This window comes from Bombina bombina, chromosome 4 (genome assembly GCF_027579735.1).
Source record: "Bombina bombina isolate aBomBom1 chromosome 4, aBomBom1.pri, whole genome shotgun sequence".
Lineage (NCBI taxonomy): Eukaryota > Metazoa > Chordata > Amphibia > Anura > Bombinatoridae > Bombina > Bombina bombina.
The window spans coordinates 97,440,377-97,457,104 of record NC_069502.1 but is presented as its reverse complement, the minus strand read 5'-3'; positions in this window follow the sequence as shown (position 1 = coordinate 97,457,104).

Here is a 16,728-nt window from a genome sequence, read left to right as displayed (position 1 = left end):
AGGAGAGATCGTGGTAAGTTAATCATGTGGTCACAATACAATAATAGTAGCACAGAAGCCCTGCTGTTAGAAACTCCCTACTCCACCTCTAAAATACCACTTAGAGTATATATATATACAGGTGGCCCTCGTTTTGCAACGGTTCAATTTACACAGTTTCAGAATAACAACCTTTTTTTCCAGTCATGTGACTGCTATTGAAAAGCATTGAGAAGCAGTGCATTTATTAAAATACCCAGTAGGTGGAGCTGTCCACTTGTGTTGCAGCAAAGCCAAGCAAGCTGAAATTAATCAGTTTAACTAGACCTGAGCTATTGAGCAGATTTCAAAGGGACAAGACCTTCCTGTCTATAAATCAGTCCAGATTGGAATGCATAGAAAGAACTGTTTGCAGAAAAATGCAAGTGAAGTCTGTGTTGTGTGATTATTTTATTAGGTTTATAATGCTGTTTAGCAAATGTTTTTGTTCATTTAACTTAGTTTAATTATATATTCTATGTTGTGTGATTATTTTATTAGGTTTATAATTCTTTTTAGCATTTAAAGTCTTCATTTCAAAGCTTTAAAAATAATGTATTAGATGTTATGACAATTTTGAGAGGGGCCTGGAACCTATCTCCCTCACTTCCCATTGACTTACATTATAAACTGGGTTTCAATTTACAACGGTTTCGATTTACAACCATTCCTTCTGGAACCTAACCCCGGCGTAAACTGAGGGCTACCTGTATATATATATATACACAGATCCCAAAAAGGACAGCACAATCTCACAAATAGCGAAAATGCCACGGTGCACTGCTAGAAAGTATCCAAATTAATCCAGAAGTACAGGCACTCAATTGTCTTTTTTTTTTAAATAATTAATTTATTGATTCAAGTTAAAAAGAGGACATGTTCTCTTTTTAACTTGAATCAATAAATGGATTATTTTTAAAAAAAGACCATTGAGTGCCTGTACCTCTGGATTAATTTATATATATACTGTATATATATATATATATATATATATATATATATATATATATATGTAGGGAGATTGGGGATATTAGTAACGCTGCCCAGTGGAATATAACAAATAAGATGGGCATTGCGCCAAGAGGGATTTATCCAGGGAAGGGAATTTAGGCTAGAAACAGGTAATGGGAACCTGGACCCAATAATCAAGCTTAGGGAAAAAAAGAATATAGTCTAATAAAGGAGGGAGGGACAGGACACTATTTACATAGTGTCCTGTCCCTCCCTCCTTTATTAGATTATATCCATCTTTTCCCTGCCACCTGATTCACTCTTTTTAATTGGGCAGTATACCTAGTGGAGTTCACTAAGGCATTCCACGGTGCGTTACCATAGCAACGCAGACACCAGCTTTGGAGTGGGTCTGGATGGCACGTGATTCACCTCAGGCCAGTGGGATTCTTGTTATGGCGCATAGCGTCCTGACCCTGTAAGTAACCATTTATTATGATATGCACTTATTAACATAGGTACACATATTGGGCTTAAGTCAGGCACATCTTTTGATGAGTTTGCACTATAAGTGGTTTGCAATAGTTGTACACTGTGTCTGAGGAAGGGGATACTTTGTCCCCGAAACGTCAATACTTTTCACAGTAAAAGATTAATTTTGAAAAAGATCAGAGAGACCAGAGAGTGAAAGTTTTTTGTTTTGCTATACTCATTTTACACTAGCACGCTGGCAGTTGTTATATTAAGTGAGAGTGCTCTCCTTTTATACTATATATATATATATATATATATATATATATATATATATATATATATATATATATATATATATATATATATATATATATATACAGTGGGGCAAAAAAGTATTTAGTCAGCCACCAATTGTGCAAGTTCTCCCACTTAAGAAGATGAGAGAGGCCTGTAATTTTCATCATAGGTATACCTCAACTATGAGAGACAAAATGTGGAAACAAATCCAGACAATCACATTGTCTGATTTGGAAAGAATTTATTTGCAAATTATGGTGGAAAATAAGTATTTGGTCAATATCAAAAGTTTATCTCAATACTTTGTTATATATCCTTTGTTGGCAATGACAGAGGTCAAACATTTTCTGTAAGTTTTCGCAAGGTTGTCACACACTGTTGCTGGTATGTTGGCCCATTCCTGCATGCAGATCTCCTCTAGAGCAGTGATGTTTTGGGGCTGTCGCTGGGCAACACAGACTTTCAACTCCCTCCAAAGGTTTTCTATGGGGTTGAGATCTGGAGACTGACTAGGCCACTCCAGGACCTTGAAATGCTTCTTACGAAGCCACACCTTCATTGCTCCGGTGGTGTGTTTGGGATCATTGTCATGCTGAAAGACCCAGCCACGTTTCATCTTCAATGCCCTTGCTGATGGAAGGAGGTTTGCACTCAAAGTCTCACAATTCATTAATTCTTGTACACATATCAGTCGTGCTGTTCCCTTTACAGAGAAACAGCCCCAAAGCATGATGTTGCCACCCCCATGCTTCACAGTAGGTATGGTGTTCTTTGGTTGCAACTCAGCATTCTTTCTCCTCCAAACATGACGAGTTGTGTTTCTACCAAACAGTTCTACTTTGGTTTCATCTGACCATATAACATTCTCCCAAGCCGCTTCTGGATCATCCAAATGCTCTCTAGCATACTTCAAACATGTACTGGCTTAAGCAGGGGGACACGTCTGGCACTGCAGGATCTGAGTCCCTGGCGGCGTAGTGTTTTACTGATGGTAGCCTTTGTTACGTTGGTCCCAGCTCTCTGCAGGTCATTCACTAGGTCCCCCCATGTGGTTCTGCGATGTTTGCTCACCGTTCTTGTGATCATTTTGACCCCATGGGGTGAGATCTTGCGTGGAGCCCCAGATCGAGGGAGATTTTCAGTGGTCTTGTATGTCTTCCATTTTCTAATGATTGCTCCCACAGTTGATTTCTTCACACCAAGCTGCTTGCCTATTGCAGATTCAGTCTTCCCAGCCTGGTGCAGGTCTACAATTTTGTTTCTGGTGTCCTTTGACAGCTCTTTGGTCTAGTGGAGTTTGGAGTGTGACTGTTTGTTGTGGACAGGTGTCTTTTATACTGATAACAAGTTCAAACAGGTGCCATTAATACAGGTAATGAGTGGAGGACAGAGGAGCTTCTTAAATAAGAAGATTCAGGTCTATGAGAGCCAGAAATCTTGCTTGTTTGTAGGTGTCCAAATACTTATTTTCCACCATAATATGCAAATAAATTCTTTCCAAATCAGATAATGTGATTGTCTGAATTTGTTGGCACATTTTGTCTCTCATAGTTGAGGTATACCTATGATGAAAATTACAGGCCTCTCTCATCTTCTTAAGTGGGAGAACTATCACAATTGGTGGCTGGATAAATACTTTTTTGCTCCACTGTACTGTATATATATATATATACATATACTTTTTTAGATATGTATATGTTTGTATCTCAATGTTAAAGCCATTTGTCTGCCTTTTTTTTCTAACACCCAAGATCTCATCTCTTTGAGCCTTTATAATTTTTGTGTGCAATATTTAATTTTAATAATTTTATTAGATGGTGTTATTATAAGTGTATCTGTACTTTGTAATTTATATTTGATGTGTTTTGTGACACTTTTTTGTTTTTCGCGAAACAGTTAACCAGGTATGTGCCAATTATTCTTGCGTAAATCGCAATTGCACTCATGCGATCACGTTTACTTTCAACTAAAACCAGTGTTAAACCGACTAGCGCAAACACCAGTGATAAACCCATTTTTTGCTTGCGTGCAAATTTTATCGCTCCACTCGTAGACTGCTCCTAAATACATTTTATGCACCGCTCTCTACTTATGGATGTGGCCATATTTGAAACTAAATTACACTAAAGGTATCTGAAGGAGAGTTGCTGCAGTTGTCCAAACATGTTAGCAGTGGAATGCAGTGAAAGCTAATTTATATATGGTGGCACCCATAATGAGAGGAAGTTGAAAGTAACCTAAATACTATGCTTATAAAATGTATTTAGTGCTTAATGTCCCTTTTAAGTCCATCCTATATTATTAAAGGCCAGTTATGTTTGTCCAATGCAGTCATATGCAGTAGACTGCAATGTGAGACAAACATACCTGGCCATAAGGAAGGATCAGTCAGTGAGGATCAGAGAGAGAGGGGGCGGGAGACAGAGGGAAATAGAAAGAGAGGGGAGAGAAATAGAAAGAGAGGTGGAAAGACAAAAAGAGATAGGAAAGAGCTAAAGATAGGGGGAATAGCAGAAGAGAGGGGGGAGTGAAGAAGAGAGGGGGGAGAGAGAGCAAAAGAGAGGGGAAAGAGACAGAGCAAAAGAGAGGGGGAAGAGAGGGGGAGAAAGAGAGAAAAGAGGGGGGAGAGCGAGCAAAAGAGGGGGGAGAGAGAGCAAAAGAGGGGGGGGGAGAGCAAAAGAGGAGGGGGAAGAGAAAGCAAATGAGGGGGGGAGAGAGAGCAAAAGAGGGGGGGAGAAAGAGCAAAAGGGGGGGAGAGAGCGGGAGAGAGGGGGGAGAGAGAGAGAGCAAAAGAGAGGGGAGAGAGGGGGAAGGCAGAGAGAGCAAAAGTGAGGGGGAGAGAGAGAACAAATGAGAGAGGGGAGAAAGGGGAAGAGAGAGAGAGCAAAAGAGAGGGAGGAGAGAGAGAGCAAAAGAGAGGGGGTAGAGAGAGAGCAAAAGAGAGGGGGGAGAGAGGGGGAAGAGAGAGAGCAAAAGAGAGGGGGGAGAAAGAGCAAAAGAGAGGGGGAGAGAGAGCGCAAAAGAGAAGGGGAGAGAGTGCAAAAGAGGGGGAGAGAGCGCAAAAGAGGGGGAGAGAGAGAGTGCAAAAAGAGAGGGGGAGAGAGAGAGCAAAAGAGGGGGAGAGAGAGAGCGCAAAAGAGAGGGGGAGAGAGAGCATAAAAGAGAGGGGTAGAGAGAGCTCGCAAAAAAATGGGAGAGAGAGAGCGCAAAAGAGAGGGGGAGAGAGAGAGCGCAAAAGAGGGGGAGAGAGAGCGCAAAAGAGGGGGGGAGAGAGTGCAAAACAGAGAGAACGCAAAAAAGAGGGGGAGAGAGTGTAAAAGAGAGGGGGAGAGAGAGCGCAAAAGAGAGGGGGAGAAAGAGCAAAAGAGAGGGGGGAGAGAAAGCAAAAGAGAGGGGGGAGAGGGAGCAAAAGAGAGGGGGGAGAGAGAGAGCAAAAGAGAGGTGGAGCGAGAGAGAGCGCAAAAGAGAGGGGGAGAGAGCGCATAAGAGAGGGGGAGAGAGCACAAAAGAGAGGGGGAGAGAGAGCAAAAGAGAGGGCAGAGAGAGAGAGCAAAAGAGAGGTGGAGCGAGAGAGAGCGCAAAAGAGAGGGGGAGGGAGCGCATAAGAGAGGGGGAGAGAGCACAAAAGAGAGGGGGAGAGAGAGCAAAAGAGAGGGGGAGAGAGAGAGCAAAAGAGAGGGGGGAGAGAGAGCAAAAGAGAGGTGGAGCGAGAGAGAACGCAAAAGAGAGGGGGAGAGAGCACAAAAGAGAGGGGGGGAGAGCACAAAAGAGAGCGGGAGAGAGCACAAAAGAGAGGGGGAGAGAGAGCACAAAAGAGAGGGGGAGAGAGAAGAACTCCAAATCCAATCATTTGCATTCAAAAAATATTTTTTCATATGAGTTTTAAATGATTTTATATTTACCTAAATTAACCGCTTAACCCCTTGAAAATACATTTTAGAGACAGTTTTTGAACAACATAACTTGGTGTTGAATACCACTTTTTATAATGCTAATTTCTTTTATCTATTATATATATAATACTTAAATTATGTATTTACATTTTGAGACTTGTAAACAACTAAAACACCATCATCATTTTTATTTATGATATCAGTTAGTTTTGTTGTTAATTTAATGTTAATTATTGCATTGATTTAAATAGAAAAATCTGGATTTGTTAATTACATACATATCATGAATTGAAACTGTTGATTAATTTAAAAAAAATCTTCCTTATGTTCATCATCCTATTATATAAAAGGCCAAGTGTGTTTGTCCGAAGCTGTCATGCGCAGTAGAGACAGTACGAGGACAAACACACCTGGCCTAACCTGAAAATCCATGCTGTTTGCTGCGAAAGTGGACATGGCCGGGCGAGACCGTGGGTGTGGACGGACAGGACCGGGCATGGTCAGGGGCAGGGGCACGGTCTGCATGACAGAGAGGGGAGAGAAATAGAAAGAGAGGGCGAAAGACAAAAAGAGATAGGAAAGAGCTGAAGAGAGGGGGAAGAGCAGAAGAGAGGGGAAATGCAGAAGAGAGGGGGGGAGAGAGAGCAAAAGAGAGGGGAAAGAGACAGAGCAAAAGAGAGGGGGGAGAAAGAGAGCAAAAGAGGGGGGAGAGAGAGCAAAAGAGGGGGGAGAGAGCAAAAGAGGGGGGGAGAGAGCAAAAGAGGAGGGGGAAGAGAGAGCAAAAGAGGGGGGAGAAAGAGCAAAAGAGGGGGGGAGAAAGAGCAAAAGAGGGGGGGGGGAGAAAGACAGGGGGAGAGAGGGAGAGCAAAAGAGAGGGGGAGTGAGAGAGCAAAAGAGAGGGGGAGAGAGGGGGGAGGGAGAGAGAGCAAAAGAGAGGGGGAGAGAGGGGGGGGAGAGAGAGCAAAAGAGAGGGGAGAGAGAGCAAATGAGAGGGGGAGAGAGAGAGCAAAAGAGAGGGGGAGAGAGGGGGGAGGGAGAGAGAGCAAAAGAGAGGGGGAGAGAGGGAGGAGAGAGAGCAAAAGAGAGGGGGGAGGAAGAGAGCAAAAGAGAGGGGGGAGATAGGGGGAAGAGAGAGAGCAAAAGAGAGGGAACGAGAAAGCGCAAAAGAGAGGGGGAGAGAGAGAGCGCAAAAGCGAGGGGGAGAGAGAGAGTGCAAAAGAGGGGGAGAGAGTGCAAAAGAGGGGGAGAGAGCACAAAAGAGGGGGAGAGAGAGCGCAAAAAGAGAGGGGGAGAGAGAGAGCAAAAGAGGGGGAGAGAGAGAGAGCGCAAAAGAGAGGGGGCGAGAGCGTAAAAGAGAGGGGGAGAGAGAGCTCGCAAAAAAAAGGGGAGGGAGAGAGCGCAAAAGAGAGGGGGAGAGAGAGAGCGCAAAAGAGGGGGAGAGAGAGCGCAAAAGAGGGGGGAGAAAGAGCAAAAGAGAGGGGGAGAGAAAGCAAAAGAGAGGGGGGAGAGGGAGCAAAAGAGAGGGGGGGGGAGAGAGAGAGAGCAAAAGAGAGGTGGAGGGGAGAGAGCGCATAAGAGAGGGTGAGAGAGCACAAAAGAGAGGGGGAGAGAGAGCAAATAGAGAGAGAGAGAACGTAAAAAAGAGGGAGAGAGAGTGTAAAAGAGAGGAGGAGAAAGAGCACAAAAGAGAGGGGGAGAAAGAGCAAAAGAGAGGGGGAGAGAAAGCAAAAGAGAGGGGGGGAGAGGGAGCAAAAGAGAGGGGGGAGAGAGAGAGAGCAAAAGAGAGGTGGAGGGGAGAGAGCGCATAAGAGAGGGGGAGAGAGCACAAAAGAGAGGGGGAGAGAGAGCAAATAGAGGGGGGAGAGAGAGAGCAAAAGAGAGGGGGAGAGAGAGAGCAAAAGAGAGGTGGAGCGAGAGAGAACGCAAAAGAGAAGGGGAGAGAGCGCAAAAGAGAGGGGGAGAGAGCACAAAAGAGAGGGGGAGAGAGCACAAAAGAGAGGGGGAGAGAGAGCACAAAAGAGAGGAGGAGATACAGCAAAACAGAGGGAGGAGAGAAAGCAAAAGAGAGCGGGGTAGAGAAAGCAAAAGAGAGGGGGGGAGAGAGAGAGAGAGCAAAAGAGAGGTGGAGCGAGAGTGCAAAAGAGAGGGGGAGAGAGCGCATAATAGAGGGGGGGAGTGCGCATAAGAGAGGGGGAGAGAGCACAAAACAGAGGGGGAGAGAGAGCAAAAGAGAGGGGGAGAGAGAGAGCAAAAGAGAGGGGGGAGAGAGAGAGCGAAAGAGAGGTGGAGCGAGAGAGAATGCAAAAAAGAGGGGGAGAGAGCACAAAAGAGATGGTGAGAGAGCACAAAAGAGAGGGGGAGAGAGCGCATAAGAGAGGGGGAGAGAGCACAAAAGAGAGGGGGAGAGATAGAGCGCAAAAGAGGTTGAGAGAGAGAGAGCGCAAAAGAGGGGGAGAGAGAGCGCAAAAGAGAGGGGGAGAGAGAGAGCGCAAAAAGGGGAGAGAGAGAGCGCAAAAGAAAGGGGAGAGAGAGAGCACAAAAGAGAGGGGGAGAGAGAGAGCGCAAAAGAGAGGGGAGAGAGAGCGCAAAAGAGGGGGGAGAGAGAGAGCCCAAAAGAGAGGTGGAGCGAGCGAGAGTGCAAAAGAGAGGGGGAGATAGCGCATAAGAGAGGGGGGAGAGAGATCAAAAGAGAGGGGGGAGAGAGAGCAAAAGAGAGGGGGGGGAGAGAGAGAGCAAAAGAGAGGTGGAGCAAGAGAGAGCGCAAAAGAGAGGGGGAGAGAGTGCAAAAGAGAGGCGGAGAGAGCACTAAAGAGAGGGGAAGAGAGAGCGCAAAAGAGAGGGGGAGAGAGAGAACAAAAGAGAGGTGGAGCGAGAGAGAACACAAAAGAGAGGGGGAGAGAGTACAAAAGAGAGGGGGAGAGAGCACAAAAGAGAGGGGGAGAGAGCGCATAAGAGAAGGGGAGAGAGCACAAAAGAGAGGGGGGAGAGAGAGAGGAAAAGAGAGAGGGAGAACTCAAAAAAGAGGGGGAGAGAGAGCAAAAGAGAGGGGGAGAGAAAGCAAAAGAGAGGGGGAGAGGGAGCAAAAGAGAGGGGGGAGAGAGAGAGCAAAAGAGAGGTGGAGCGAGAGAGAGCACAAAAGAGAGGGGGAGAGAGTGCATAAGAGAGGGGGAGGGAGCGCATAAGGTAGGGGGAGAGAGCGCAAAAGAGGGAGAGAGAGAGCGCAAAAGAGGGAGAGAGAGAGCGCAGAAAGAGAGGGGAGTGAGAGAGAGCCAAAGAGTGGGGGAGAGAGAGAGCGCAAAAGAGAGGGGGAGAGAGAGAGAGCACAAAAAAAGGGGAGAGAACGCATAATAGAGGGGGAGAGAGCACAAAAGAGAGGGGGGAGAGAGAGAGCAAAAGAGAGAGGGAGAGAGCGCAAAAGAGAGGGGGAGAACTCAAAAAAGAAGGGGAGAGAGAGCAAAAGAGTGGGGGGAGAGAAAGCAAAAGAGAGGGGGAGAGAGAGCAAAAGAGAGGGGGGAGAGTGAGAGCAAAAGAGAGGTGGAGCGAGAGAGAGCGCAAAAGAGAGGGGGAGAGAGAGCAAAAGAGAGGGGGGAGAGAGAGCATAAGAGAGGGGGAGAGAGCACAAAAGAGTGGGGGAGAGAGCGCAAAAGAGGGGGAGAGAGAGCGCAGAAAGAGAGGGGAGTGAGAGACAGCCAAAGAGTGGGGAGAGAGAGAGCGCAAAAGAGAGGGGGAGAGAGAGAGAGCACAAAAAAAGGGGGGAGAGAGAGAGCGCAAAAGAAAGGGGAGAGAGAGAGCACAAAAGAGAGGGGGGAGAAAGCAAAAGAGAGGGGGAGAGGGAGCAAAAGAGAGGTGGAGTGAGAGAGCGCAAAAGAGAGGGGGAGAGAGTGCATAAGAGAGGGGGAGAGAGCGCAAAAGAGAGGGGGGAGAGAGAGCAAAAAAGAGGGGGAGAGAGAGCAAAAAAGAGGGGGTGAGAGAGAGCACAAGAGAGGTGGAGCAAGAGAGAACGCAAAAGAGAGGGGGAGAGAGCGCAAAAGAGAGGGGAAGAGATCACAAAATAGAGGGGGGAGAGAGCACAAAAGAGAGGGGGAGATAGAGAGCAAGGGGTGGGACCGCTGTACTGCACAAAATGGCCAATGTGAACGGGCTTTAGGACTAGTCAATAATAAAACAATTAACTACGGCCTAGATTTAGAGTTGGGCGGTAGCCGTCAAAACCAGTGTTAGAGGCTCCTAACGATGGTTTTTACCACCCTCTGGTATTTGGAGCCAGTCATTAAAGGGTCTAACGCTCACTTTCCAGCCGCGACTTTTCCATACCGCAGATCCCCTTACGTCAATTGCGTATCCTATCTTTTCAATGGGATCTTTCTAACGCTGGTATTTAGAGTCGTGGCTGAAGTGAGCGTTAGAAATCTAACGACAAAACTCCAGCCGCAGAAAAAAGTCAGTAGTTAAGAGCTTTCTGGGCCAACGCCGGTTCATAAAGCTCTTAACTACTGTGCTCTAAAGTACACTAACACCCATAAACTACCTATGTACCCCTAAACCGAGGTCCCCCCACATTGCCGCCACTATATTTAAATTTTTTAACCCCTAATCTGCCGCTCCGTACACCGCCGCCAACTACGTTATCCCTATGTACCCCTAATCTGCTGCCCCTAACACCGCCGACCCCTATATTATATTTATTAACCCCTAATCTGCCCCCCACAACGTCGCCGCCAGCTACCTACAATTATTAACCCCTAATCTGCCGACCGGAGCTCACAGCTAGTATAATAAATGTATTAACCCCTAATCTGCCTCACTCACGCCTCAATAACCCTATAATAAATAGTATTAACCCCTAATCCGCCCTCCCTAACATCGCCGACAGCTAACTTCAAGTATTAACCCCTAATCTGCCGATCGGAGCTAACCGCTACTCTAATAAATTGTTTAACCCCCTTAAGCTAATTCTAACCCTAACACTAACACCCCCCTAAGTTAAATATAATTTTTATCTAACGAAATAAATTAAGTCTTATTAAATAAATTATTCCTATTTAAATCTAAATACTTACCTGTAAAATAAATCCTAATATAGCTACAATATAAATTATAATTATATCTTAGCTATTTTAGGATTAATATTCATTTTACAGGCAACTTTGTAATTATTTTAAACAGGTACAATAGCTATTAAATAGTTAATAACTATTTAATAGCTACCTAGTTAAAATAATTACAAAATTACCTGTAAAATAAATCCTAACCTAAGTTACCTAACACTACACTATCAATAAATAAATTAAATAAACTACCTACAATTATCTACAATTAAACCTAACACTACACTATCAATAAATAAATTAAATACAATTCCTACAAATAAATACAATTAAATAAACTAACTAAAGTACAAAAAATAAAAAAGAACTAAGTTACAAAAAATAAAAAAATATTTACAAACATTAGAAAAAAATTACAACAATTTTAAACTAATTACACCTACTCTAAGCCCTCTAATAAAATAACAAAGACCCCCAAAATAAAAAAATGCCCTACCCTATTCTAAATTACAAAAGTTCAAAGCTCTTTTACCTTACCAGCCCTGAAAAGGGCCATTTGTGGGGCATGCCCCAAATAATTCAGCTCTTTTGCCTGTAAAAAAACCCATACAATACCCCCCCCAACATTACAACCCACCACCCACATACCCCTAATCTAACCCAAACCCCCCTTAAATAAACCTAACACTAAGACCCTGAAGATCTTCCTACCTTGTCTTCACCATGCCAGGTATCACCGATCATTCCAGGCTCCGAAATCTTCATCCAAGCCCAAGCGGGGGCTAGACATCCATCATCCGACGGCTGAAGTAGTCCAGAAGAGGCTCCAAAGTGTTCATCCTATCCGGGAAGAAGAGTAGATCCGGACCGGCAACCATCTTCTTCCAAGCGGCATCTTCTATCTTCATCCGATGAGGACCGGCTCCATCTTGAAGACCTCCACCGCGGACCCATCTTCTTCTTCCGACGACTTCCCGACGAATGACGGTTCCTTTAAGGGACGTCATCCAAGATGGCGTCCCTCGAATTCCGATTGGCTGATAGGATTCTATCAGCCAATCGGAATTAAGGTAGAAAAATTCTGATCAGCCAATCAGATTGAGCTTGCATTCTATTGGCTGATCGGAACAGCCAATAGAATGCGAGCTCAAGCTGATTGGCTGATTGAATCAGCCAATCGGATTGAACTTGATTCTGATTGGCTGATTCCATCAGCCAATCAGAATTTTCCTACCTTAATTCCGATTGGCTGATAGAATCCTATCAGCCAATCGGAATTGAAGGGACGCCATCTTGGCTTAGTGTTAGGTTTATTTAAGGGGGGTTTGGGTTAGATTAGGGGTATGTGGGTGGTGGGTTGTAATGTTGGGGGGGGGTATTGTATTTTTTTTTTACAGGCAAAAGAGCTGAATTATTTGGGGCATGCACCGCTTTGAACTTTTGTAATTTAGAATAGGGTAGGGCATTTTTTTATTTTGGGGGTCTTTGTTATTTTATTAGGGGTTTTAGAGTAGGTGTAATTAGTTTAAAATTGTTGTAATTTTTTTCTAATGTTTGTAAATATTTTTTATTTTTTGTAACTTAGTTCTTTTTTATTTTTTGTACTTTAGTTAGTTTATTTAATTGTATTTATTTGTAGGAATTGTATTTAATTTATTTATTGATAGTGTAGTGTTAGGTTTAATTGTAGATAATTGTAGGTAGTTTATTTAATTTATTTATTGATAGTGTAGTGTTAGGTTTAATTGTAACTTAGGTTAGGATTTATTTTACAGGTAATTTTGTAATTATTTTAACTAGGTAGCTATTAAATAGTTATTAACTATTTAATAGCTATTGTACCTGTTTAAAATAATTAAAAAGTTGCTTGTAAATTAAATATTACTCCTAAAATAGCTAAGATATAATTTTCTCCAACATTGGTGTGTCCGGTCCACGGCGTCATCCTTACTTGTGGGATATTCTCTTCCCCAACAGGAAATGGCAAAGAGTCCCAGCAAAGCTGGTCACATGGTCCCTCCTAGGCTCCGCCCACCCCAATCATTCTCTTTGCCGTTGCATAGGCAACATCTCCACGGAGATGGTTAAGAGTTTTTTTGGTGTTTAAATGTAGTTTTTATTCTTCTATCAAGTGTTTGTTATTTTAAAATAGTGCTGGTATGTACTATTTACTCTGAAACAGAAAAGGATGAAGATTTCTGTTTGTAAGAGGAAGATGATTTTAGCAGACAGTAACTAAAATCGATTGCTGTTTCCACATAGGACTGTTGAGATGAAGTAACTTCAGTTGGGGGAAACAGTTAGCAGACTTTTCTGCTTAAGGTATGACTAGCCATATTTCTAACAAGACTGTGTAATGCTGGAAGGCTGTCATTTCCCCTCATGGGGACCGGTAAGCCATTTTCTTAGTCAAACAAACAGAATAAAGGGCTTATTATGGGCTAAAAAACTGGTAGACATTTTTATGGGCTAAATCGATTGCTTTATTTGTGCATATTATTCAGATTTAGGCTAACATTTGACATTTATAATCTTGGGGAACGCTTATAAAACGGCAGGCACTGTATTGGACACCTTTTTCAGTCAGGGGGCCTTTCTAGTTATAGACTGAGCCTCATTTTCGCGCCATTAATGCGCAGTTGTTTTTTGAGAGCAGGGCATGCAGATGCATGTGTGAGGATCTAAGAATCTCTGAAAAAGCTTTTAGAAGGCGTCATTTGGTATTGTATTCCCCTCAGGGCTTGGTTGGGTCTTAGCAAAGACTATAGCTGGGACTGTATAGGGGTTAAATTGAAAAACGGCTCAGGTTCCGTTATTTTAAGGGTTAAAGCTCTGAAATTTGGTGTGCAATACTTTTAAGGCTTTAAGACACTGTGGTGAAATTTTGGTAATTTTTGAACAATTCCTTCATACTTTTTCACATATTCAGTAATAAAGTGTTTTCTGTTTGAAATTTAAAGTGACAGTAACGGTTTTATTTTAAAACGTTTTTTGTGCTTTGTTGACAAGTTTAAGCCTGTTTAACATGTCTGTACCTTCAGATAAGCTATGTACTATATGTATGAAAGCCAATGTGTCTCCCCATTTAAATTTATGTGATAATTGTGCCATAGCGTCCAAACAAAGTAAGGACAGTACTGCCACAGATAATGATATTGCCCAAGATGATTCCTCAAATGAGGGGAGTAAACATGATACTACATCATCTCCTACTGTGTCTACACCAGTTTTGCCCATGCAGGAGGCCCCTAGTACATCTAGTGCGCCAATACTTATTACCATGCAACAATTAACGGCTGTAATGGATAACTCCATAGCAAATCTTTTATCCAAAATGCCTACTTATCAGAGAAAGCGCGATTGCTCTGTTTTAAACACTGAAGAGCAAGAGGACGCTGATGATAATTGTTCTGTCATACCCTCACACCAATCTGAAGGGGCCATGAGGGAGGTTTTGTCTGATGGAGAAATTTCAGATTCAGGAAAAATTTCTCATCAAGCTGAACCTGATGTTGTGACATTTAAATTTAAATTAGAACATCTCCGTGCACTGCTTAAGGAGGTGTTATCTACTCTGGATGATTGTGACAATTTGGTCATTCCAGAGAAATTATGCAAGATGGACAGGTTCCTAGAGGTTCCGGTGCCCCCCGACGCTTTTCCTATACCCAAGCGGGTGGCCGACATAGTAAATAAGGAGTGGGAAAAACCCGGCATACCTTTTGTTCCTCCCCCTATATTTAAGAAATTATTTCCTATGGTCGACCCCAGAAAGGACTTATGGCAGACAGTCCCCAAGGTCGAGGGGGCAGTTTCTACTCTAAACAAACGCACTACTATTCCTATTGAAGATAGTTGTGCTTTCAAAGATCCTATGGATAAAAAATTGGAAGGTTTGCTTAAAAAGATTTTTGTACAGCAAGGCTACCTTCAACAACCAATTTCATGCATTGTTCCTGTCACTACAGCAGCGTGGTTCTGGTTCGAGGAACTAGAAAAGTCGCTCAGTAGAGAAACTCCATATGAGGAGGTTATGGACAGAGTTCACGCACTTAAATTGGCTAACTCTTTTATTTTAGATGCCGCTTTGCAATTAGCAAGATTAGCGGCAAAAAATTCAGGGTTTGCTATCGTGGCGCGCAGAGCGCTTTGGCTAAAGTCTTGGTCAGCGGATGTGTCATCCAAGACAAAATTGCTTAACATCCCTTTCAAAGGTAAAACTTTATTTGGACCTGATTTGAAAGAGATTATTTCAGACATCACTGGGGGAAAGGGCCACGCCCTTCCACAGGATAGGTCTTTTAAGGCTAAAAATAAGTCTAATTTTCGTCCCTTTCGCAGAAACGGACCAGTCTCTAATTCTGCATCCTCTAAGCAAGAGGGTAATGCCTCACAACCCAAACCAGCCTGGAAACCAATGCAAGGCTGGAACAAGGGTAAGCAGGCCAAGAAGCCTGCCACTGCTAACAAAACAGCATGAAGGAGTAGCCCCCGATCCGGGACCGGATCTGGTGGGGGGCAGACTCTCTCTCTTTGCTCAGGCTTGGGCAAGAGATGTTCAGGATCCTTGGGCGCTAGAAATAGTTTCGCAAGGTTATCTCCTGGAATTCAAGGAACTACCCCCAAGGGGAAGGTTCCACAAGTCTCACTTATCCTCAAACCAAATAAAGAGACAGGCATTCTTACATTGTGTAGAAGACCTGTTAAAGATGGGAGTGATACACCCAGTTCCAATAAAGGAACAAGGAATGGGATTTTATTCCAATCTGTTCGTAGTTCCCAAAAAAGAGGGAACGTTCAGACCAATTTTGGATTTGAAGATCCTAAACAAATTTCTCAGGGTACCATCGTTCAAAATGGAAACTATTCGAACGATTCTACCTACCATCCAGGAAAGTCAATTTATGACTACCGTGGACCTAAAGGATGCGTACCTACATATTCCTATCCACAAAGAACATCATCAGTTCCTAAGGTTCGCTTTTCTGGACAAACATTACCAGTTTGTGGCTCTCCCATTCGGATTAGCCACTGCTCCAAGAATTTTCACAAAGGTGCTAGGGTCCCTTCTAGCGGTTCTAAGACCAAGGGGCATTGCAGTAGTACCTTACTTGGACGACATTCTAATACAAGCGTCGTCCCTGTCAAAAGCAAAGGCTCATACGGACATCGTTCTAGCCTTTCTCACATCTCACGGATGGAAGGTGAACAAAGAAAAGAGTTCTCTGTCCCCGTCAACAAGAGTTCCCTTCTTGGGAACAATAATAGATTCCTTAGAAATGAGGATTTTTCTGACAGAGGTCAGAAAATCAAAACTTCTAAGCTCTTGTCAAGTGCTTCATTCTGTTCCTCGTCCTTCCATAGCGCAGTGCATGGAAGTAGTAGGATTGATGGTTGCAACAATGGACATAGTTCCTTTTGCACGAATTCATCTAAGACCATTACAACTGTGCATGCTCAAACAGTGGAATGGGGATTATACAGACTTGTCTCCAATGATTCAAGTAGATCAAAAGACCAGAGATTCACTCCGTTGGTGGCTGACCCTGGACCATCTGTCCCAGGGAATGAGCTTCCGCAGGCCAGAGTGGGTCATTGTCATGACCAACGCCAGTCTAGTGGGCTGGGGTGCGGTCTGGGAATCCCTGAAAGCTCAGGGTCTATGGTCTCGGGAAGAGTCTCTTCTCCCGATAAACATTCTGGAACTGAGAGCGATATTCAATGCTCTCAGAGCTTGGCCTCAACTAGCAAAGGCCAAATTCATAAGGTTCCAATCAGACAACATGACGACTGTTGCATATATCAATCATCAGGGGGGAACAAAGAGTTCCCTGGCGATGAAAGAAGTGACCAAAATAATTCAATGGGCGGAGGATCACTCCTGCCACTTGTCTGCGATCCACATCCCAGGAGTGGAAAATTGGGAAGCGGATTTTCTGAGTCGTCAGACATTTCATCCGGGGGAGTGGGAACTCCATCCGGAAATCTTTGCCCAAATAACTCAATTATGGGGCATTCCAGACATGGATCTGATGGCGTCTCGTCAG